Source organism: Nuphar pumila, chromosome 1 (assembly GCF_984573655.1).
Source record: "Nuphar pumila chromosome 1, dmNupPumi1.hap1.1, whole genome shotgun sequence".
Lineage (NCBI taxonomy): Eukaryota > Viridiplantae > Streptophyta > Magnoliopsida > Nymphaeales > Nymphaeaceae > Nuphar > Nuphar pumila.
In genome coordinates, this window is record NC_143249.1 from 82,032,687 (window position 1) to 82,059,544 (window position 26,858).

Consider the following 26,858-nt stretch of genomic DNA (forward strand, 5'->3'; position numbering starts at 1 on the left):
TCTTCTATCACTCCATAAAATTTAGGAAATTTTTATAGAAGTTTGATATCCAAAATCCCCTTTAGAATCAGCATTTTAGGCAAATTTTTTATTTTCTTAGGATTTTAGCTATTTTCCACATTAAGAAAATACAAAAAAATTATATTTTCGAGCTCCATTCTGTTTTTAGGGCTATTTTAGGTGTCCATGCCAAATTTGGCTTAATTTCAAGTTCATTTGCTCCATGTGTTAGTTTATATTTAAATTCAGAAGCGAAAATCATGCGAAAATCAAGTTAAATTTGATATTTTATGATATTTTTGCCATTTTAGGGTTTTTATAATGTACATGAGCATGTAGAATCATATTAGGGTTAATTTTAATGTCATTTTCATTTCATATTTTTTATTTTTGCAAAATTTATTTCTGAAAATCCTGGTTTCAAGGCCATAGTCTTGTTATCAGAGGTATTTTGGTCATTTTGACCTAAATTTCAAAATTTTAATCTTTAATTTCATAAATTTTCATGCATATCATCATGTTTCATCATATTGTATTTGATTTTTAAATTTTCAAATTTCACAAAATTTGTTTCAGAAAACCCTGATTTCAAGGTCATCAGGGGAATTTTGGTCATTTTGACCCCAATTTCGAATTTTCAAGTTTATTTTCAAAATTTATTCACTATTTATCATGTTTATATCAAAGGGGGTATAAATTTGGGTTTATATCTGAATAATATCCGATAATTTCCCATATTTTTGGATAAATTCAGAAAAACCTACATTTTTGTGCTAACCTTGTTTTCTAGTTTTGCAGGAACATTCAAGAAGAAGGCTTAGTTATTTTATTTCTTTATTTTATTCAATTCAATGTAAAAAGCAATGCAATAATTTGGAATAAGAGTTACATTTTTGCTTAGAATAAGGTTGCATTGCATATAGTTTAATTTCTGCAAATTTCAATATTTGATGTATGATTCATGTGCATTTATTTCAAATTCACTATGGTTGACACGAATGGCACGTGCACAAGTTCTTATGGAGTTTATAAACTCGGTGGGATTCGTATTTTTGGCCATAGTCAGAATACGAAGAAAACCAAGATTTATGATCTTCATATTAGCCATATTCAGCCTACACTCTTAGGCTAACTTCAAAGATGCACTGCATTTCTCAAAGTTTCAAAAGGATTTCCCAATTCCTCAATGAAATTCCCTTTCAAATTCATATTCATTCATTCATATCATTCAAATTGCATTATTTTCAAATTCATTTTCCAATTTCAATTTCAGAAAAATCAATTTTCTCATAAATTTCCAAGTCTTTCTCAGGATTTGATTTTCTCAGAACTCTAAATTTTCAAATGACATTTCACAGCATTTCCTAAGTTCAAACCAAGATTTTCCAATGTTTTAAAATTCTCAAATTTTAAAATCCATAATTTTCAGAAATTGATTTTCCCAGATTTCCCATTTTCCTAAGGATCCAGTTTCCTGAGAATCTGTTTTCCATTTCAAAAAAAATCCTTTTCCAATGAATTTCTTGATTTTCTCAGAATTCTCAAATCCATTTTCTTAAAAAAACAAATTCCAAATCTCAAAATCGATTTTCCAAAGTTCAAGTTTTCCTGAGAAAACACTTTCCAATGCAAATTTCAGATTTCCAATGAAATTCAATGATTTTCCCAGGAATTCCAATTTCAAGCACTTTTCTAATCATTTTCCAAATGCATTTCAATTTTTCAAAGCAAACATCATTCTTTCAAAACTTGCATTATTTTTAAAATTTCATAGCACAAGCCTGATTCTTTATGCATTCTAGGAAAAATAGAGCATAATTTATATATTTGAGTCAAGTTAAAGCACATAATTGGTCCTTGGTTCAATTACCCCTGGTAAAGGCGCTAGGAACGGTTGAACCTCGTACCGACAGGCGGATCCCATTCCACGAAATTTTCCCGCAAATTTTCAAAACAGAGGCGAGTTAATTTTCAAAACAATTTTCAAAACTTTTGTCGAGTTTGACTCGCGAAATTCGTTTCTCTTTCGCAAGAGAGGGGAAAAAATTTTGCGATGATAACAATCGCTTCCTTTTGATGTCGATTCTAGAGCCTGTTAGTGCCAATGCCTAACGAGAATAAGAGGAAGATTTGTTTCTGCAAACAAGCAGCTCTGTGCACTACTACCTGCAATTCGACAATTCAGGACTGCTGGGATATGTTGGAATTCCATATTCTGTTCTCAAATGACGAAACTAGTGTGTTGTAGTGATGGGTCCATGCTTAACTTGTATAAGCGGTAACCTGATCTTGAACTGGGAATGAAAATTTTCCTTCTCAATGATCAATATCATTTTATTACTCTCATAATGTGGCTTTAAAACCCACAGATGAAGGCATTAACTTTAGCATCTAAACTTGAAACTAGATCCGTGGGTTCTCGATGGTTTTGTATGATCTTATTTTTACAGCTTGTGACTCCGTGAATAGGCTACAAAAAGCCTTTGGTTTAGGCAGCAGTAAAGGAAGGGTAGGTGGCAGAGATGCTCAGTTGATGATGCGCCTGATTGTTTGACACCTGAAGCATTCCTTGGCTCTGGGTGTAGTGTCGCTGCAAAGATTAGAACTCAATCACCAGATGAAGTTCATGGTGCATTATTTCTAGAAGGGCAGAAGCAGCATTAATAGGACTTGGCTTTTGATCTCCCCCTTTGCTGCATTGTTGGGTGATAACATCTATAATTGCGCAAAGCTTTTCCACATCCAATTGTAAGATAAACTGAATAATCGTTTTTTTTTTCTTTATTTACCTATTAGTAGTCTTGCTTCAATGGTAGCTCATTTCCTATCCTCTGTTTGGATGATAAAAACTCAGTTTGAACATGTGTAAAATAATTGTCTGGATTAGGTATCACTAGATGATTGTGGTTATCTTAGTCGGCTCATTGCAACCTGCGACCTGCTAATTGTATGTTTGTGATTAAATCATTTTTTGCACACAGTTGTTGTATGTACCTGCAGGGTGATCCTCATGTTTCTATGCGCTGCGTCTTTTGATCACAATGAATATGGCTTTTTCCTTTTAGTTATTTTCTTTTTTTTTAGCAGTAAATAGTTCACTTTACAGCTAATTGTTTTTCTATTAAGAAGTGTTTCTTAAACATTTCTTCATATTTATAAATGTCATTCAATGAGAGCTGTTATAGTCTGTCTTTTTGTGGTCCTAGGGTCCATTTTTCAGTGGTCCTATACCTGTAGCATTGTTGGCTGTGATAGGTCCGGTGTCTTTCCTGGCACATCTTGTTTTTTTTTTTTTAAAGACACTGCTGCAGATAACTCTCATCTGGTGAATAACTTTGGATGTTACTGGAATTGCTGGAAATGCTGGATCAGTTATTGTATCAATACCTGTAACTTTCACCATCACCAACATTGTTATATGGATGACCACCACCATATTGAATATTTGAAGTTGTCAAGCTCTTAGTTTCAACGCCTTAATTCTTAATCGAACAATTACTTGTATGTTAATCTGGTTTGAGAGCAATGTGTACTTTGTAAATTTTCCTACTGAAAGCAATGACCACTTTTTAAACTTACTACTGCCAAGTGTTTATTTTCTTTTTTAGGCAGTGTTGCCTCTTAATGTCTCTAGTATCTTCATTTATATTTGATTTCCTATTACTGTAAATATTGATAACAAGATGAACATCTTATTAGAAACCTTTGGCCTGTGTACAACTGGATTTGATTGCTTCTGAAATCTGCATGCATTTTTTAAAAAAAAATGTTAATGATAACAAATATATGCTATTGTTGAATTCTGATTATGTTATCAGAACTCGTGAATTCGGCACTGAATTAGTGGGAAAAACTAACCTTTCAAGGGTAAGCCTGTGAAAACAAGACACATGTTGTTGATAGATTGTCGGATTGGTTAGTTTTGCATCTTCCCATTCACCTTGCATGTAAGATACCTGATTATCTCGGCCACCAATTTGTTGAAGCGATGCAAACAATGTTCATAAAAAGGTTTTTGTTTCTTGTGTTTAAAGGTCTGTCCAGTCATTTAGTTACTCTAGCAGTCATGTTTGCTTACCCTACAATTGTGCAAAATTCTCCTGAAATTTTATCTTCAGTTGTATCTGCTGATGGAACAAATCTCAGCCTTGGAAAACACATTTTAGACTGTTTCAAGTTTCTTTCCTGTCAACAAGATTGTCATAGCTGTTTGTTTGGTCCACAAAAGTTGTCGCTAGCTTGCTCCCTGACGTCGTTCTTGCTTGAGCAGTTCCTTGGTGACATTCTAAGAGTACTTGGTTGTAACATCTTTTCTAGTAGATGATGTTTTCCTTAGCTGTGCATTGAATGTGATAGTTGGAGTGGTAGAGTTATATTATCTTTAAACAAGGGATCTTGGAGTCATATCCAACAGCCACCCATCTTCAATTTCATATTTTCCAGCAACAACCACCCTTACATTCCATATACTTGCATGATATCATATTTCATCATACATTTTCCATTAGTCGTGTATATATGTGTTTTTATGCATCTGTTTGATAAGTATATTGCAACATACATACATCCTAAAATGTATATCCCCTCTTTAGTATAACCATACCTATATCCTCTTTCATCAGTGTATATATGTACCCCTATATAAACCTTTTGCATATGCATGAGCCTCTTGCCAGCAACATTTAATGTTGTGAAATTTTTTCTCTTATATGCATCTTTTGTCTTATGATAACTTGATTTTTGCCAGAATCATGCAAAGGAAGACTGCTTTCTTTATAAACTCAAGAGTTGTAATTTTTAAATTTCACATTCAGAATTGTAATAGTTAGAAATTAATGAGAATATTTACAATCCCTACATTAGAATAGGATGAATGAGCATGAATTGCTTGTTTCATATCATTTTCTATTTTCAAAATTTCACAAATGGGGACACGAATGGCACGTGCACCTTTCTAATAGGAGGTAATTAATCCTAAGCAAACGACCCATGTTAATGGCCATAGTCAAAATATGGACAATGCTTAGTATTTTCATCTTTTATGGAATAACATCAGGATCCACACTGGATCTCCTTCTCAAAAATCATCATATTTTAAATATCTTCTTCTTTTATCAGAGTTTAACTTAAAATTAACTCAACATATATCAATGGTAATAGTCAGGATATATTGAGAGTTAATTTCATTTTAAACTCTATAAAAGCACCCAAAATGTGTTTTATTCTTCATCTGAATTTAAATATGATTATTATATGATACATTCAATGACCATAGGCAGGGATGTATCATATCTTCAATCTTATTTTAATTCACTTAAAGAATGAAATAAGATTTTCAAAATTCAATTTTAAATTCTTTAAATTCATTCATCATTTAGGATAGAATTGCATCATATTTTCAAAATTTCTTTTTCAAAATCCAAGTGATCCTGAATATCTTTTTCTTCAAATTTCCATTTCAACTCATCAATTCTATCTTATTCCAAAAGTTCAAAAATCCAATTTTAAAGTCCAATTTGACTTTGGAGTTCCAAAATTCATTTTTATATTCAAAGTTCCATTTCAAATTCAAATCAAAAATTTCAAAGTTCAATTCGACTTTGGAATTCTAAATTCATTTTCAGGATTCGATTTCGAAATTAAATTAACATCTCAGATCAAATTTCAAAGTTCAATTTTAACTTTGAAATTTCTGATTCATCTTCTGATTTCAAAACTCAAGCATTAAATCAAATTCATCCTTTATTTCTCATTGAGTCTTGATTTTCAAATTCAAAATCAAAGTTTTGAGATTGATTCTGAATCTCAAAATTCGATTCTTTTCTAAAGTTTTAAATTCAATCTAGGTTTTCAAAACCCAGATCCATCTTCAAAAGTCCCATTTGGGCTTTCTACATCCAAAATTAGGATCCAATTCCATTGAGGATCCTAGAATTCAACTTCATTTTGGATCTCAGACTCCGGACCAAATTCCATTTAGGACCCTAGAACTCAACTTCATTTTTTGGATCCCGGATCCAATTCTGTTTAGGATTCTAGAACTCAATCTCATCTTGGATTCCAGACTTCGGGTCCAATCCCATTTAGGATTCTAGATCCAGAATTCAACTTCATATTTGGATCTCAGACTTCAGATCCAAATTTCATTCAGGATTCAGACTTTGGATTCAAATTCCATCTTGGATCCTGGATCTCAAATCCAATTCCATTCTCAATTCCAGATTTCAAATCTGTCTTGATTTCCAGATTTCAAATCCAAATCCATTTTCAGATCCCATCTGGACTTCTTAAATCCATTTCTATTTTTAAATACCATTTGGATTTCTCAAATCCATCCTGATTTCAAACTTTAAATCTAGAATTCAATATCACTTCAAATTTCATCTTCTCTCCTAAATCCAGGTTTAAAATTCAAATTCAAAGTCCATTTCTGACTTTGAAACTTCATTTCTTTTCTCTCATCTTCAAAATCATTCTCCCAACTCTGATTATTTCAAAGACTTAGAACTTCAAACATCTTTTTCAGATCTATCTCAAGTTTTAAGTTATATTCAACTATTTATCATTTCTTCATTTCCATTATCACATTCACTTCATTTTCACTTGGAAAAATCTCAGATTTCCAAATCATTCTTTTCAAAAGAGCATACATCCTTGCATTGCACAAGCATGATTCTTTGTTCATTTAGACTTAGAATAAATTCTTAGATCATATTTCAGCAAAGCAAAAAGGCATAAATTCGATCCTTAGTTTGATTACCTCTGGTAAAGGCGCCAGGAACGGTCGAACCTCGTATCGACGAGCGAGCCCCGTCTCCCAATTTTCCCGCAAACATTTTCAAAACGGAGGCGAGTGATTTTTCTAAATATTTTCAAAATTAAGGTCAAGTGACACCTTCGCAAAAGAGTTCCTCTCACTCTTCTTTTCTTTTTTCTTCTCTCTTCTTTTTCTGTCTTTTATTTTCCCCTTTAAAAAGGGAAAATAGAGGTTAGAAAAGAAAATAGAAGGAAGAGAGAGAAACCACAAGAGAAAAAAATTTTCGATGATCACAGCCACCCTGCGCTCCACTTTATCCTTTAAAGGTCGTGAATCATGTCATTTTTTTGAAGTTGGAAGGCTTGAGCAACCTGCTTTCATTTCAACCATGCAAGTAAACCAGGTCAGTCAGAAAGAGAAGCCTTGGTATCAAGATATCAAAAATTTCATTGAGACAGGTGAATTTCCACCAGAAATGCCAAAAAGAGAGCAACATGCAATTCAGCGCATGTCCACCCGTTATTTTATCCTTGCCAATGTCCTCTACCGCCGTGGGTTCAGTTTTGAGTATGCGAGATGCTTAGACAAAGAAGAAGCTATGGAAATTATCCAAGAGGCACATGAAGGGATTTGTGGTGGCCATGTTGGCTATCAAACTCTTGTCAAACAGATCATCCGAGCAGGGTACTACTGGAAAACCATGCAACAGGACTGTCATCGATTTGTGAAGGAGTGCGTCAAGTGCCAAATGCACGCACCTTCCATTCATGCGCCAGCCGCATATCTACAATCAGTTGTTTCTCCTTGGCCATTTTCTATGTGGGCTTTCGACGTCATAGGCCCAATTACTCCTTCTGCTTCCAACGGCCACAAATATTTTCTGGTTGCTATAGAGTATTTCACCAAATGGGTTGAAGTTGTTACTCTACGCACAGTAGAAGGCCGCCATGTGGTTTCTTTCATTCATAAAAACATTCTTTGTCGCTTTGGCATACCACATGACATTGTTTTAGACAATGGAAGCCATTTCAAAAATGAGAGGATGAAGACCTTCTGTTCTAAATTCAAAATTTGCCATCATTTCTCAGCTCCCTACTATCCTCAAGGGAATGGCCAAGCAGAGGCTACCAATAAGATTCTGATCCGCATTTTGGAAAGAACTGTGAAAACAGGTCGAGATTGGTATGAGAAAATTCACGATGCACTTTGGGCATACCGAACCACCATTCGGACTTCGACCAATGCCACTCCTTCAGAACTTCTTTACGGAACTAAAGTAGTGTTACCTCTTCATGTCCATAAGCCCGCTCTCAAATTTGCCTCCCTTATAGAATTGCCACTTGATCAATATCAGCAGCAGAGATTGGTGCAGTTGGATCTACTGGATGAAAAGAGGCTCAAGGCAGCAGAGCATGCTCAAGCTTATCGTCAGAGGGTAGCTCGACACTATGTCAAGTCCGTCATTGAGAGAAAATTCTGAGTTAACGATTTGGTGCTCAGATCGACAGCTCATCTCAAGCATCGACTACGGGGCAAGTGGTCGCCCAATTGGGAAGGCCCTTATTTGGTTAAGGAAGCACTGCCTCGCAATTCATATCGTCTAATCAACGCAGATGGGGTGGAAATGCCAGATCGTGTCAATGCTCTACATCTAAAGAAGTTTTATACTTGAAATGTTCATTCTAGCCTTTTGTACTCTTCAAAGAGTTGTTTCAATAAAACAATGATCTTCTATCATATCTCACATTCTTCTCCATAATATTGGGGCATTTTATTTTAGATACAGTTGTCTTCCCTTCATCATATGCAGGCAGGATTAGACAAAAAAAAAAACTTTTTCTCAAACCCTACTAATTTTCAATTAAATCTTGTGATCTTTATTAATTTATTTTGTTTATTTCTCAAATTTTCATCAAACTATTGACACTTTTGTCAAGTTTTAGCAATTTTCGTCAATTCTATTATTAAATTTTATCAATCTTTATTTCTACTGCCCTTTCAGGTTAAGGGATAAACCTGATGCCTCCTTTCAATGAGGTACTCCTTTATTCTTTTTCCCGTTCAGGATAAGGAGATAAATCCTGAAAGCAGACCACATATAGTTAAACTATGATGATCCATTGAATTCCGAATTTTCACCAAGAATCTTTGCTTTCTAAATTCATTTTGAAAATCGAGCTCATCTTTAAAACCCAGTCCTCGCACTGGTTATTTCTTAAACTTTTCAATCATATATTGAGCTCATTTGGAAAACCCAGTCCTCGCACTGGTTACTTATCGAAATTTTCAACTATGCATCAAGCTCATTTTCAAAATCCAATCCTCACACCAGTAACTTTCTAAATTCAACCTTCTGATCAAAGTTTTTCCTTCTACAAATCGAGTTCTGACTAGAACTTCCTAATTCAACTTATTCCAAAAGATCCAACACTCGTTGGTCATGTATTCCAAAAGATCCAACACTCGTTGGTCATGTATTCCAAAGAATACAGCCCTCGCTGGTCATGTATTTCAAAAGTCCCAGCTCAAGCTAGTTGAGCTCTCAAATCAATTCACTTCATAATCAAACCTTCGGGTTTCGGTTTTTCCAAATTCTATCATTTTCAAAACCTTCAGATTTTTAATTTCTCAATTCTATTAGCTCTTAACCTCTGGGTTGTAATATTCTCAAAATTTCATCATTTTCTCAACCCTCGAGTTATAATCTCCCAATTTCAATCATTTTTCAAACCTTTAGATAAAATCTTTTTCAAATCAAAATCCAATTTCTCATAACTGGTCGGGATTATCAAATCCAGTATTCTTCACTGGTCGGGATTTCAAATCCAGTATTTTTCACTGGTCGGGATTATCAAATCCAGTATTCTTCACTGGTCGGGATTTCAAATCCAGTGTTTTCATTGGTCGGGATTTCAAATCTAGTATTTTTCACTGGTCGGAATTATCAAATTCAGTATTCTTCACTGGTCGGGATTATCAAATCGAGTATTTTTCACTGATCGGGATTATCAAATCCAGTATTTTTCACTGGTCGGGATTATCAAATCCAGTATTTTTCACTAGTCGAGATTATCAAATCCAGTTTCTCATAACTGGTCGGGATTATCAAATCCAGTATTCTTCACTGGTCGGGATTATCAAATCCAGTATTTTTCACTGGTCGGGATTATCAAATCCAGTTTCTCATAACTGGTCGGGATTATCAAATCCAGTATTTTTCACTGGTCGGGATTATCAAATCCAGTATTTTTCACTGGTCGGGATTATCAAATCCAGTATTTTTCACTGGTCGGGATTATCGAATCCAGTTTCTCATAACTGGTCGGGATTTCAAAATCCAGTTTCTCATAACTGGTCGGGATTATCAAAATCCAGTCTCTTATAACTGGTCAAAATTTCCAAAATCTAATGTCTTTTCATCAGTCGAGTTTTCCAAAAGTCTGATTCTTACACCATTCCTCTAAATTGCAGCTAAAGGTCTCATCAAAATCTATATTGAGTGATTATTTCACAAAAGGATTCTGGAACATTATGCCAATTTACTAAAAACATTTGTTGATTCCAATATTCTTACTACACAAAAGAATTACCTCAGATTACCTCTAGTATTCTTTCCAAAAAGGTGAAACTTTTTGCGAAAAAGGGATAAAATTCAAATCTTTTCCTTGTTGATCAACCAAAAGGATGTAAGAAATGTCCTCGGTATGATTAGCGAAAGAAATATTCAATGATGTTGAAAAACCAGAAGGAAATTGATGTTGATCATGGCTATGGCGCATGTTTAAGGACGACTCTTTGGCAATCAGACAGTGGAAATATCCTGAGTGATAAAAAGAATCCACTCAATCCATATCTCCTCATTTCATTTAAGCTACAATCAAATATCCGCAAAGAGGATCTCTCAATTGTCGTCAAGTTGAAGGCGAATATGCAAGCTAGACCCCTGGAGCCAAAGAAAATTTGGATTATCTCCGAGATGAAGGAGTTTGTGATGGATCCTTCCAGGGAACGTTCAGATCACCGTCAAGATGAAGGCGACTGCGCTGAACCTCTCGACAAACCTTAAAAGATATTTGATTGCTGCTATCATCAAGAGATTTTTGACCAATGAGCCAATATCATCAGTATAATTCCTAAGACAAAGAAGGATCGGAGCATCTCCAAGATGAAGGAGTTTGCGACGTACCCTTTTCCGAAGAAAAAAAGAAAAGACAGGACATCTCCAAAATGAAGGATGATGTAATGAACTTCCCCCAAAAACCCAAGAAAGCTCGACATCTCAAAAGAGTGCCAAAAGGTCATTATGGGAAAAGCCCCAAGATATCAAACTGCCAAAATTGCCAGAAATTGCCTTTTCTTATGTGAAATCCTTTCATCAATATCTTTTCACTGCTTGCTTTTATGAGATTAAGAATACTTCTTCTCTATTCATGACAAGGAAATGGATAACTTCTTTGAAGAAACTCAACAGCCTTAAAATTTGAATCTGACTCTGGATCCGGGGAGTTAACCTCATTGGAGGAAATACTCTAGGTAAAAGAGGGAATATCTTTTGCACACACATGCACATTCTCAAACAGTTGAATCAACTACAAATTTTATCTTATTGGCAAAATTTTCTAGCTATTCCAAGAATGAAATAAATATTCAATATCCATCTTGATGCAACCTAGCGTTGTTTATATCTTCCAAAAGAGTTGCCTCATTCAGGAGAGGTATCTCTTCCTGTCCCACCACGGTTTCTTTATTCAAAAATTCTGTATGGTCGTACCCACTCAGGTTAAGGGTCAAACTTGTACTTTCTGCGAGAGGTCATTGATTTCAAAAGCCGATTTAGTCTCAGCAATGAGACGCCTAAGATCATCCCTTTTTCAGGCTTTAGGGAACCCCATCTTCCATCTTTTCGCAAACCCCTTTCGGATTTGTTCGTCCAAACTCTGAAGGTCCCATCATGGTTTCTTCATTCGAGGATTTCATTTGGTCGTCCCCTTCAGGTTAAGGGTTAAGCCTGAACCTCGCCCCTTGAGGTATCTTCCTTTCTCAGGTTTGGATTAAACCTGAGTCTCATTCCAACAAGGTTCCTCGTTTTGATGAGGTGTTTTCTTCCAGTCCCATCATGGTTCTTCCCATCAAGGAATCCATGTTGTATATATCCATCTAGGATGTGATCCTACTTAAACTTCATCTCATAAGGCATTTTCCAAAAATGTCCCATCAAGGTCCTTATATATTCTTTTCTTCATTCAAATCATCTTGATATATCTTTGTCCCATCCAGGTTAAGGGCTAAACCTGACTCATTCCAAAAGGTTGATCCTATCTCACCCATGAGACTTGATCAAAATTCTTATTTTCTGTCATTTCAGGATTTTCACCCAAAAGTCCCATCACGATTTCCTCATTTCTGTTATTCAGTTATATCATCTTCGAGGATTTCGTCCCCCCCCAGAACCATTCAGGATAAGGTGTTAAGCCTGAGAAAATCATATATTTCCAAATAAATTCTTCCACACACAGTTCAGATCTACTGACTGGGGCATTTTTCAAAATTTGGAGTGTTTTTCTTTGCCACTAAGCTCGGCTTTCAACCGGCTTAGTAGCAAAGAGGGGCATCTGTGAACACCCCAGATTTTTCAAAATTTTATAAATCTTCCTCATTTGCCCCTGAGCCTCATTTTTTGAGTAAATTGAATCATTTTTACTCAAAATTTCAGTTCATTGCTCGGATTTACTGGAATCAAATCCATTTTCTATAAATGACTCGGTTTCGGGTCTGGATTCAGTGTTAAAATCCCAATCTGAGCCTCGTTATTCAAATTTTCAAAATTAAATTTTCAAAAATACCAAAAATAATTTCTAAAAGGCTCAGACAGTCCATCTGGTATCCTGTTGGATCCACAGCTCTGCATTTCTCGATTTGAGGTTTAAACCTCGAATATTTCCTCAAATCCGGATGTAAACCTGTTTTCTGAAGAAATTTCCAAGGATCAAACCCGAATTTGCAAAAGATCCTCCTTTTATAACTATTTCTCAAAAAATACAAAAATATAGCTTTAAATCTCTTATTTTCTCATCGTTTTAGAGTTTTACTTCAAAAATACCAAAAAAAAAGGAAATTTATTAGAAAATACAAGGAAAAAGAACAAAAAAAATAGCCTAAAACCTCCTTTTGAAAACCTCTTTCATAGGTAAAACCTCTTTTTTAGAAAGCTTCTAAAAGGAGCCTTTCTTTCAAAAAAAATTGAAAACCCTATGGACCCAATTCAAAAATTTTCTACCGGTCTCTCCCTATAAAGAGAGACCATGGGCAAGGCTTTAGGCATCGAATTTTCCCATCACCTTCTTCTTCTCCTCTGATCGATCGAAGAGTCTTCAGCCCCAGCAACAAAAGCAGAAGGTAAGTGACTCACCTTATTCCATCTTCTTTCATATCGCTTACCCCTTTTTCTGCTTCACCATACTCTTTCTGATTTTAAATAAGCCTTCTCCTTTTATTTTGATCTGCTGAAGAAATTTTCCTTTTATAGTTTTATTCCTCTGCATTTTTTTGTTGTCATCGTAAGGCATTAGAGGCATGATCGACCTGCATATAGCAGGATCGATCTACCTCTTGCTATAGCAACTAGGATGTTTCATTCCAACATAATTTCCCCTTCCGTTTTCCTTCTGTATTCTTCATTTTGTTCCTTTTCCCTTTTTTGTTACAGTGGGCTTCGTTTCTGATTTCCTTTTGACTTCTTGATTCCCTATTTGTGTAGAAATTCTGGTGAGTCGGTGTATTCTGGTTTTTTATTCTCTATTTAGTTTTCTTTTCTTTTTTTAGTCGTAAACGTCTGTTCAGGTTTAATTTCTTATGATTTTGATAGTATGGGATTCATCGTTCTCATTTCCTACCATGCACCAGTTTATAAACATCACCTGTACATTTTTACACATCATTTTTTTTTCTTTAATTCACCACAACATCCATTCATTTTGGTCTGTTTCATAGCATCACGTTATACCGATCCCCAGCACACTTCTTTTTGCTTCACTATATCCCACGAAAAAAGTGATCCATATCAGGTTGAGAAAAGTAATGCTGGAAAGAAGTGTGGCATTTGCTGGAACGTCTTCTCCCTCCCACAGGGAATCTTCAATCACCGAAGTAGAGATGGTTAGGCTTGAATTCCCATGTAGGAGCCCATATATTTGTCCTCTTAGATCCATCAGATCTTTATCGGATTGACCATTCAGGTTGGTTTCATCTTAGAAGGATCGACCCACCAAAGCCTTGTGATGAGAAGCAAATGCATTAACGTATTTGACGTTAATCCTAAGAAGCCCCTTTGATTCATTGTCATCCATTTGAACTTACCAACACACGTTGTAACTGTTTATTGGAACTGAATAATGTTTGAAATTTATTTGAAATTAGAAGATGTAGACACCTTGTTTGTTTGTTTGTTTGTTTTTTATATAGTCAATTTTCCTGTTTTGAGATAGTTGTTAGAAGAGATATGTTTGCATCCAGGGATGGCTCGTCAATGGGTGATAAGTGCCAGAATGATTCCAGATATACTCTTAGTTCACTGTTAAACTCTCTGATAAAATCTTTTGTTTTCTGTATATGGCTTGCTATGAGTTAGATCCATCGTGAAAACCTTTTTTATTAGAAATGTTTCACTATTGGAATACTCCCCCTGCTATATCACCACCACCTCCAGTTTCATAAATCCATTGATGATATCATGGCCAATACTTTTGTTAATTGACTTGGTTATCCATCAATCTTTGGATGTTGTTGATGTGATAGATGTTTAACATTCAGTGATTACTTATCAAGTGATAACTATAGATGCTAAGAAAATGCAATGAATAGCATCATGAATGTTGAAGATAATTCATTCCTCACGTTCTCTTTGGTATGGGAATGGATTGACATGGGATTCAGAAGGGCTCTTGGCTACATTCTTGTTTAAATAGTGTTGAATGGATCAATGTCTTTGAAAATATGATTTGAATTTCCCTGGCAGCTCTTGAAAAGTTCTCAAACTTTTTTTCCCTTTTATGAAATCCTGAAGACTGAATGTTTATCAACTCGGGCAGTTCTCAGTTGCTCACTTTCCCCATCCGACAAAGTAGCACACCATGTTCTCTACTCCTACACATGCTCTCTTCAGTACCTCCCTTGCCACCACATTTTTTTTTTACACAGCGTGTTCGTCACATTGTTGCCTCCCCACATGTTTACATTCCCCTGCTCTTACAGTGGCATAGGTTCACTTGGTGTTTACACCTACAACCACCATTCCATCTACCTATCTACCTACATTCAACAACTGTCTAAATATTTGTTTCTATTCGCTCATCTCCAACTCGCATCTCTGTAGTTTCAACATAGCTTACCTTCCACAATACACCACTTCCTGCAAATCATACTATTCACCTTCAGCCATATCTACTTCCAACACCATTAGCCACCACCTTCTCCACAGCACAAACCCATCTTCCCCTACATATCCTTCACACATCACAATGTTCCTGTAACTACTTGCAGCACCCTCACTGCCATTGTACTTACCACAATACACACACTTCACCGTGCTGGGATCTCACTTCCAACACCATTATTTGTGGTTGTAGCCTTTCCTGCGGCTACAGCAGTGCTTAGGCACTGCTGTAGCTCCACTTTGGATACCCTCAGAAGCACCAATCCTACAACTTTCTGATATCTTCTTCAGCAGTCCTTCGCAACCTATCATATTCCCATGAACTTACCCCTTTTCCTGCTACATCCACCTTGCACTGTGCATATTTCTTTTGCAAACACCTTCATCACACTTCCCACTTCATCACACAATCATTCCCATTCACTTCCGTTTGTGCCTCCATCATTAGCAACCTCCTCAGCATCTCTTCACAGCAGCAGCCTTGCATTCACTGTTTGCTATGCCCCTGTTGTACAGCTCATAGCAGCACCATCCATGTTAACATCCTTCACTACATTTTCGCATCTCCATTCATCGTCATAGCATGCCATCACCTGTTGTCTAGCATCAACAAGACACCCCATCACTGTGGCATTCTAGTATCCATCTTCTTTGCTTCCCCTGCGTATTCAATACCCACAGTACTTGGATAGTTGATGTCTTCTTTACATTCTAGCATTCCATTTCACAAATCACTCCTGCATTTGTCGCGTGCACAGTAAAATTTCGTTCCCAAATTGTCTTCAATGCCTTTATAACTAATACTGGGAATCTATCATGATATCATCACATTGTATAGATCATTTGTACATGAAATCTGGCATATTTAGTTATACCTGTAATATGTATTCGTCCAAGCATTTTCCTGCACCTGTTTATTTTTTATATTTGCAATCATCTTACACTTGACTACACCACCTACCTGTATTTTGTACATGCCATTTCAATGCACACACTCACCTAAAAGCTTCAATTTTGCAAGTTGGTCCATCGGTTACTGCATCCTTTATCTAGCATTCTAGCTTCAGCGTGATATAGACATATCTCAAACTTTTCCTGTGTAGCATACATGTAGATACATTAGTATATCATGCATATGCAAAGCAATGTACATCACATGCATTTCCACCATACTACACATAGATATGTACATCCCCATCTCCACCTTGGCATATTACATGCATTTTAGCTATGTATATCATATGCATCCCTGTGCTTAGTTTAGATATAATACTTAGGTCATGGTATGCTAGTTTTAATATGGTATTTCTTCTCCATGTTTGTTTTTTTTCTATTGCCCGGTACTAACTCAGTCTTTTTGCAGGAAAGATATAAAAATGTCAAAATTTCTTTTCTAGATCAGAAGTTTTTTTTTTAGTTTCAATTTCAATTTTGAACTTGTAATAGCTAGATATTAATGAGAACCCTATATTTCTAGTTTTAGATTAGAATGAATGAGCATTGTAGATATCCCAAATTGCTTATCATTTTTTTTCTCTTTTATTCCAAAAAATTCACAAATGAGAACACGAATGGCACGCGCATCGCTTTTATAAAAGGTGATTAAGTCCTAAGCTAATGATTTGCATCAATGGCCATAGTCAAGGTGTGAACAAAACTTAGGATTTTCATCTTTTATGAAATAATATTGGATCTACAGTGGATCCCTTTTAAAAAATCATCATAGTTTTTCTAAATATTTTCTTCCTTTATCAGAGTTCAACTTAAAATTAGCTCAAAATATATATTAATGGCCATAGTCAGGATATATTGAGAGTTAATTTCATTTTAAAATCTATAAAGGCACCAAAATGTGTTTTATTCTTCATGTGAATTTAAATATAGATTATTATATAATACATTCAATGACCATAGTCAGTGATGTATTATATCTTCAATCTTATTTCGATTCATTTAAAGAATGAAATATGCTTTTCAAAATCCAATTTTAAATTCTTTTAATTCATTCATCATTTAGGATAGAATTACATCATATTTTCACCATTCTTTTTCAAAAATCCAAGTGATTCTGAGATATATTTTCAAGTATCTTCCTCAATCTTCAATTCCTATTTCAACTCATCCTTCTATCTTATTTCAAAATTTCAAAGTCCAATTTGACTTTGAAATTTCAAAATTCATTTTCATATTCAAAATCCAGATCCAATTTCAAAAGTTCAATTCAACTTTAAAAATTCAAATTCATTTTTTTTATTTATTTTCAGGAGTCAATTTCAAATTCAATTTAGCATTTCGGATCAAATTTCAAAGTTAAATTCCTGATTTCAAAACTCAAGCTTTAAATCAAGTTCATCCTTCATTTTTCAAAATTCTATCTAAAGATTGAGTCTTAATTCTCAATCAAAGTTTTTGAGATTGATTCTGAATCTCAAAATTCAATTTTTTCTTTTTGAATTCAAATCTAGATTTCCAAAATCCATATCCATCCTCAAAAGTCCCATTTGGATCTTCATAATCCAATTCCATCTTGGATTCTAAATTTAGAACTCAATTCCACCTTGGATTCATATTTCCAACTCCATTTTTGGATTCCAGACTTCGGATCCAATTCCATCTAGGATTCCATATTTCGGATTTAACTCCATCTTGGATTCCAGACTTCGGATCCAACTCTATTTTTGGATTCCAGGCTTCGGATCCAATTCCACTTAGGATTCTATATTTCGGATTCAACTCCATCTTGGATTCCAGACTTTGGATCCAATTCCATTTAGGATTCAGACTTCATATTCAAATTCCATCTTGGAATCCAGATTTCAAATCTAATTCCGCTCCCAATTCCATATTTTCAAAACCGATCCTATTTTCAGATCCCATCTGGATTTCTTAAATCCAATTCTATTTTCATCCTGATTTTGAATTTTTAAATCTGAAATTCAATGCCATTTCAAAAATTCCATCTCTACTTCAAAATCCAAATTCAAAATTCAAATTCAAAGTCCATTTTTTGAAACTTCATTTTTTCTATCTCAACTTCAAAACCCCATTTCTCTTCATTCTTTTCAAAATTCAAGATTTATTTTTCCAACTCTGATTATTTCAAGACTTAGAACTTCAAATATCTTTTTCAGATCCATCTCTAGTTCTAAATCAGATTTAACTTTCAAAACCATTTCATCACTCCATTATCAAATTCATCTCAGAAACACTTGGAAATTTTCAAATCATTTTCAAAAAAAAAAAAACATACATCCTTGCATTGCACAAGCATGATTCTTTGTGCATTTTTTTGACTTAGGATAAATTCTTAGATGATAATTTAGCAAAGCAAAAAGGCATGGATTCGATCCTTGGTTCAATTACCCCTGGTAAAGGCGCCAGGAATGGTCAAACATCGTACTGACGAGCAAATCCCGTCTCTTCATTTTTTCCCGCAATATTTCAAAACGGAGGCGAGTAATTTCCTAATATATTTTCAAATATAAGGTCAAGTGAGACCTTCGCGAAAGAGTTCCTCTCTCTCTTACTTTCTTTTCTCTTCTCTCTTCTTTTCTGTCTTTTATTTTCTCCTCCAGAAAGGGAAAATAGAGGTTAGAAAGGAAAAGAGAAGGAAACACAAGAGGAAAATTTTTTGCGATGATCACAAGAACACATATTTGAATAAGGCACAAAGTGTGCCAAATGTTTGAATGGGTCTACTGGGCAGCGAACCCACACACATCAACTTCCACTTGTTTGCAGTTAACTTAAATTCCTTTTTTTTTTATCTCTCTTTTTTTTAATGTTTGCTTCACAAGCTGGCGGCAATGAGGAGATGGTGGCACCTTTTTAGCGAAACGGCTAAGGCTCAATCCAGTCTGGTCCAGACTCAGCAAACCTCACCCTTGCCTAGATCTAACCAAGGGGTGCTGCAAGGGTGGCGGATTCGAACACCCCAAACTGGTGTAGTCTGGGTGTTCCAACCAGAAACAAGACCCGACCCCGGTGTCTGACCCTTCGGACCAGTCCCAAGGGGAGGGTCACAAGAGACCCTGGACTGAACCTAAGGGGTTCAGTCCAGGTACTGCACTCGTTGTGCAGTCCGGACCAGGGCCCAACAGGCCTGGTTAGACTACCCGAGTGCTCTAGCACCCGGCGCCAAAGCTTGCACCCTAACAAGGGCAAAAAGAAAGAGTGTGGGGCGGGGGGGTCTTGTCCTCTAGACCAGTCCTTGCTCTGGGACCACCCCTGGTCTGAACCCAGAAGTTCAGACCGGGCTGCCATGTAGAAGCAGGCCTGGGGCAAAGAGCCCAGCCCCGCATGCCACCCGGGTGCAACTAGCACCCGGTGGCAACCACCACGCCAAGTTAAAAAAAAAATAGGAAAAAAAAAGGGCCACGAGTCTGGTCCTCTGGGCCAGACCTTGGCCAAAATATAGCCTTGGTCTGAACCCCAAGGTTCAGACCAGGCGCCCCAAGGCGGCAGGGCTACCCGGGTGCCATTGGCACCCGGTGGCATGCGCATGCCAAGAGAGAGTGCCGTGAGATGGGGTGCACCTGGCTGAGCCCTGCTCGGACTAGGGTGCACCCAGCTGGGTCTGTCCCAGATGGTACCAGACCAACAAAAAGGGCACAACAACCAGAAAAACAAAAAACATTAATGACATGTGGAAAAAGGCTGGGGCAATCTAGAGGTAGAAGGGGTGACCATGGCTGGACTGGGCTACGAATGTGCCTAGTCTGGTGCTCTAGCCACCCAAAGGCTCAAGAGGTGTCTCAGCCGTCTCCATGACTATGAGAGGGGCTGAGGCCATGGCATGCACACACCAACATTGGGTCGTTCATGCATGCAAGGGCTACAACAAGCACGAGAAAGAAAAAAAATACATCTTTTGGGATTACATGCAAACACTTAAGAAAGAGAACAATTCTCAAATGCTTATTTTGGATGGATGGAAACCTATGAAAGAGGGGCATACAATCATATCTACATTCCAATGGAACTAGCATAAAAAAAATATTAATAAACATATGAAAACTGTATGGAGATTCGGTGGCGTAGAGCCCTCTCCGTTCATGGAACAGAATGGATAGATGCTCAAGCAACACACCAACATCAAATAACCACTTAATTTGTCAAGAGCCATGCATACATAGATGCATTCGGCCTTCTTGACTTCATGTTCATACTATCTACGATTTTGTTTTTCTAAAAAAGAAATGAGAATATGAGGTTGTAGGCTTCACCTTGATGCTTCGGATGGAGAGGAAGGAGATGCTCATGTTGTGAAGCTTAGGAGCTTCCATGAAAATGGCGTCTAACACACACAACCCATGGTTTGGGGAAGAAGAGGAGAATGAGAGGGAGAGGGAGAGAGAGAGAGAATGAGAGGGAGCTCCAACTCACCAACTCCAAGAATGCTCTCTCTCTCCTTCCATTAAAATTTTTATACTTTAATGTTAAATGAACCTAAGGTTGTGATTAAATCTGCAGGAGATGGGTGGCTAGGGGTGAATCACGCCCCCCCATAGCCGCCCACTCCACCATACACTTTCTTCTTTTCAAAAACCTTTAAAGAGTTTTCAAAAATGCCATTCAAGAGGCTATCTAATTGCCATAAAATTTTGAAAATATTACATGGGGAGCCCCAAGGCTGACACCCATTATAGCTAATGAAAACACGCCATTTAAGCTACACTTAAAGTTTTTCAAAAATGCCACGGGCTGCCACCCACTTGGCCAACCCATGACCGGCATTCAAAAAGAAGATGGAGTTTTACCTCCATGCCACCGCCCAGACTGGTCAACCCCTTGACCAGCTGGTCCTCATGGCCACAACCATCTCACTAGAGGGTCGACCAAGGGTTTGGGTCGCCCCCTAGCCAAACCTAGCTCCAAAAACAATAAAAAAAATCTTTTTTAATTCTTTAAATAATAAAATAAAATAAAATATCACCACATATTTTCATTCTTAAATTCTCAATTAGAATTAAATCCTCAGAGCCTATCTCAAGAAAATCTCATCTCTCATAAAAATCGCTCTCGTTATGACTCACGTTCTATCAATATACGTTTTCAGTAATTTACATGAAATAACGAGGTTTTTTTCTCGTTTGGGTCCCAAATTTGGGGATAATATATATATATATATATATATATATATATATATATATATATATATATATATATATATATATATATATATTATGAATTTACCCTAGAATTCTCAGAAGTTAATTCATCACGGATTGCCTTCGATTGTTGTGTTCATCTCACTTACGAGATTTAAGGCCTCGTATACCATATGTATGTAATTTTGAGAAATTCTGGTAATCATACCAGGAATTCCATTAACTGAAACACATCATATTTCATTATCTCAGAAATATCATGGGCTTTACAATGTAACTGTACGATCTCTTGGATATACAAGTCGGCTAAACTTTCAAGCAACTGACTGATCTGGATAGGTAAAAAATGAGCAAACTTGGTGAGTCTGTCCATAATTACCCATATCGTATCATGTTTTCATCTGGTTCACGGTAAATCTACCACAAAATCCATAGTAACATCTTCCCATTTCCACTGAGGAATCTCGATCATCTGCATAGAACCTCCAGGACGTTGGTGCTCAATCTTGATTTGCTGACAAGTCAAACACCTTGATACGTACGCTGCTACTTCTTGCTTCATACCGTTCCACCAATACTTTTGTTGTAAATCCTTGAACATCTTAGTACCACCAGGATGAACTATGTACTTCGATAGATATGCCTCATCAAGAATCTCTTTCTTCAACTCAAGGTCATCTGGCACCCAAAGTCGATGCTTCATACAGATACTATCGTCATCATCAATACGAAAATTGAGCCATCTCCACGAGCTTGATCTATGAACTTCTCGTAACGTGTGTCTTGCTTCTATACCTCAATGATCTTAGGCAAAAACTCTGATCATATAGTCAAACCAGACAATCTGATGGTTCCACCTCCAATCGAAAATGGCTTCCAAGCCATGAAATCTTTAATCAACTTCTGGCTCCACACAAGACTAGACAGAACACCGCTCGACTTGTGACTAAGCTCATCTGCCACAATGTTTGCCTTACCAGGGTGGTAAGACAACGTGAACTCGTAATCCTTGATAAACTCTATCCAACGACGTTGTCTCATATTTAGTTCCTTCTGAGAAAATAAATACTTGAGACTCTCATGGTCAAAAAAGACCTCGAACGTATTTCCATACAAATAATGTCACCAAGACTTCAAGGTGAACACCACTGCTGCTAACTCCAAGTCGTGAGTTGGATAATTCCTCTCATGAACCTTCGACTGCCCTGATGCATACGCGATAACTCTACCGTGTTGCATTAGTATGCAACCCAATCCTATTTCTGAGGCGTCTGTGTACACCATAAAACCACCTCTGCCAGAAGGTAAAGCTAACACCAGAGAGGTCATCAGCTTCGTCTTCAGGATCTAGAAGCTCTCTTTGCATGAGTTAGTCCACTCAAACTTAACTTCTTTATGCAAAAGCTTCGTCAATGGTAGTGTAATTCTGGAGAAATCTTGAATGAAACGCTGGTAGTACCCAGCTAATCCAAGAAAACTTCGGATATCAAAAACGTTCTGACACTGCTTCCAATCTAACACGGCTTCAACTTTCGCTGGATCAACTAACACTCCATCACTGGATATCACGCGACCCAAAAACATGACTCGCTTGAGCCAAAACTCATATTTGGAGAACTTGGCGAACAATCTATGCTCTCAAAGTACTCCCAAAATGATACGCAAATGCTCTCGATGTTGCTGAGGACTCTCTAAGTAAATCAAGATATCCTCAATGAATACGATCACAAAGGTGTCCACAAATGGATGGAAGATCCGATTTATGAAATTCATAAACGCTACAGGTGCATTAGTGATCCTGAAAGGTATCACTACGAACTCGTATAACCCGTATCTAGTTTGAAATATTGTCTTCAAGACATCTTCCTCCTTGATTCGGAGCTAATGATAACCCGATCTGAGGTCGATCTTTGAGAATATCTTCGCTCTCTGCAACTAATCAAAAAGGTCTTTGATTTTTAGTAATGGATATTTGTTCTTGATCGTCGCTTGGTTGAGCATTCTGTAGTCAATGCACAACCTCATAGATCCATCTTTCTTCTTCACAAACAAAACAAGTGCACCCCATGGAGATGCACTGGGTCTGATGAATCCTTGCTCCATCAACTCTTCCAACTGACGCTTCAGTTCTTCAAGTTCTGTTGGAGCCATACATACGATGCCTTGGAAATTGGAGTTGTTTCAGGCAATAACTCGATGCAAAATTCGTTTATGCGCTTCAGAGGTAATCTGGGCAGTTCCTCAGAAAACTCCTGAACTACATCTAAGTTCTCGATAGGGACTATCTCTGGTTCAACTGGGGTGATACTGACCAAGAACGCAATACCCCTGTTTCACAAATACTTCTGGGCCTTGACAGACGAAATCAAATGACTGTCTCGCATAGGTCGAGAGAGTCTGATCTCCAAAACTGGGTGATCAGGCCCATATAAGACCACTTTGCCTTCTCTACACAGAACTTGAGCATGATACTCAAACAACCAATCCATGCCTAGAATGACATCAAACTCGGTCACGTCTAGCAAAATTACGTTAGCTGGCAAGTTTTGTCCTGCCACTGACACCTCGATGCTCAGAATATAAGAAATGCACAAGGACTTATCATCAGTCAGAGTACGGACCTCCAATGAGTAATTCACCGGTTGAACAAATATAGGCAAAGTTCTAGCAAATCTAATAGAAATAAACAAATGAGAAGCACCATAATCAAATACGGTAAAAGTCGCTTGTCCAGGGATTGGTATAGTACCTTGGACCATTTCTCCCTTGGTCACTTGCTCCACAGTGGTCGCATATGCATGTCCTCTACCATTTTCTACTGTTTTGGCAATACCTTTCACGATTTTGCCTCCCAATTTACGTTGGCATTCAACCTCAATATGCCCTCTAAGGCCACAATAAGGGAAAATGCTCTGCTCATGAGGACAAACTTGCCCCACATGCTCCATCTTGCATCTTGCACATGGAGGTGCTCGATCGATAAGCATAAGAACACTTCTCTTAATAGTCTGAACTGCTTGGTCCAGCTCCTTAAAGCTTTGAGCCAAGTCATGCAAGGTTTCTAACAATACGTCTAGTCTCGCATCAGACGACATCTAAAAACCGACATATAACTGCAAATGAGAAAAGTAAATAAAGCAGTAATCAAAGAAAATCACAAATTTAACATACTTACATTATGATGAACGAAGCACGCAGAGTCTTGAACTACACTTTAAACACCGCTCTGATACCAAGATCTGTAATGCCCTAAAATCCCAACTTGTAAAATCCTTAGATTTTTAGAGGATTTTTTTTTTTTTAACTTTATGCAAGCAGAAAAACCATAAGGGAAATCAGTTGAAAAATTTGAGCGGGTTACAGAATGAACAACAAAAAGAAACATTTCATTCCACAATTGATTTATAAAATGAGACCAAAAATATACACCAACTCATTTACAAAAGGGTCTCTTAGAACAAAATTGAGGATTTCCCAAACCAACTGCCAAGACCATGTAAGTCCAAAGTGTGGGTCCAAAAGCCTCTGTCGCACAATCGGCACGATCGCATCTCTAGCAATCGTCACTTATATCCTCATAAAGTGAGGTCAGTGCTCTTGCGAGTTTGTGAGATAATATCTTCAACCATACATTTATGAAAACAAAAGCAGTAATAGCATGAGTGCAATTATCAACAAGGCTAACTATCATAATGACATAAGTAACTTTAGCATGATGGAACAGTAAGAAACATTTGAAATCATTTATCAAGTGCAACAGTAACAAGTAACGAACGATAAGCAAGACAATGAATGTAAGCATCTATACAACTAATCAGTTACGCTATGACATGGGTATTAATTCGTAAATCAGTAGTTAGCAAGTTAGTTTAATTGTTCTGTCTTGATTACTCCTTCGGGTATGCGAAGGAACCTCACATTCTGTGAAAAATACCATCAAGATTTATTATTCTATGCCATGTGATAACCGGGGTACCTACAGATCGAGTAAACCTCATACGGGTGGCTCGTAGCTAAGAGAAAAGCTCACATAGGTAACGGATTGTAATCCACACTACTGCAGTAGATGAAGTACCTCAATAGGTCACATCAACCTCCCTAACTCTGAGTGATTGGAGGCCAAAGGACGCCTTTGCTCCTTAAACGTGTCATGAAAATCGACTGATCACTTAGGGTTGTACCATCCACCCTCTTCAAGGTGAACCGTTTTGTGAATGGGCGACTGGGCGGTTTATCTTTTTAGGGCTACAATTAGCACACATTCACTCATTTCAAGATACTTAGGCTCATCCAGCCTTGTGTTCCCCGCAGGGCAACACTCAAGGTCTAGCCCGCCCATTTACATGCTCAAGCACCAACGGCTAAAAGGAGAACCTCAAATATTCAAACGCCAGACTGAGGTGGCGCAAATCCAGAATTTTCCTCCTTAATTTAATTTTTTATTTGATTTACAAAATAACATCCTCTGAGGTTGCGCCACATGGGAGATTCCTGCAGAGAAAATCAAGCCAACTCCCCTTCAAAAACTTTTGAATTTTGCTGAGGTGTCATATCTACAAAATTTGCATTTTTATTCAAAAAATCCAAAATAGCATCCTCTGAGATGGCGCCACATGGAGGGTCCAGATTCATTCTGTTTGAATTTCAAAAATCTACAAAAAATCTACAAATACCCTAGCCCACACTCAGTGAGAGGATAGCTCCTTTGTGAGATCTGAACTTCAACTTAGAATTCCATTTTTTTTAGCTTTTTTTTTTTCCTCTGAATTCACGCCCCCTCTGGAGTCCATTCTCAAGGATCCATCTCGTAGCCGCCTGTCTCTGAGGTTTTAAAACAGCAAAAGAACACAAGGTAAGCTCCCATTCGAGTGGATGCTATTGAAATAATATGCTCGTTTCAATTTGCATACTGAATCCCATGGTTTTTTTGTTTTAGGGTTTGTCGGGAGGCTCATCGCAGTCGCCTTCATCTTGACGGTGATCTGAACTTTCCCTGGAAGGATCCGTCACAAACTCCTTCATCTTGGAGATGATCCAAATCTTCTTTGGCCTCGGGGGTCTAACTCGCATAATTCGTCTTCATCTTGACGACAATTGAGAGATCCCTTTTGCAGATATTTAATTGCAGCTTAGGTGATTGAGGAGATATGGAAATTGAATAGACTTTTCTGTATCACTCAGGATATTTCGACTGCTTTATTTTCCAAGAATGATCTTTAAGAATGTGTCATTGACTGCGATCAATACCGATCACTTATGGCTTTGCAACAACATTAAATTTCCTTTGCTGGCCATAGCGAGAATTTATTCTTCATCCTTTTGGTTGGCCAATAGAAAGATTTTGAATTTTGAATCCTTTTTCGCGAAAGCTTTGTTCTTTCGGAAGTAATACTGAAGTTATTCTGAGGTAATTCTTTTGTGCAGTAAAGATTCTGAAATCAACTAATATTTAATGACAAATTGGCAAAATGTTCTTGAAATCTTTTGTGAAAGTGAGCATTTGTAGCACGACTCAACGCATCCATGACAGAAATTTTCTTCTCCTTTCCCCAAAGAAGAA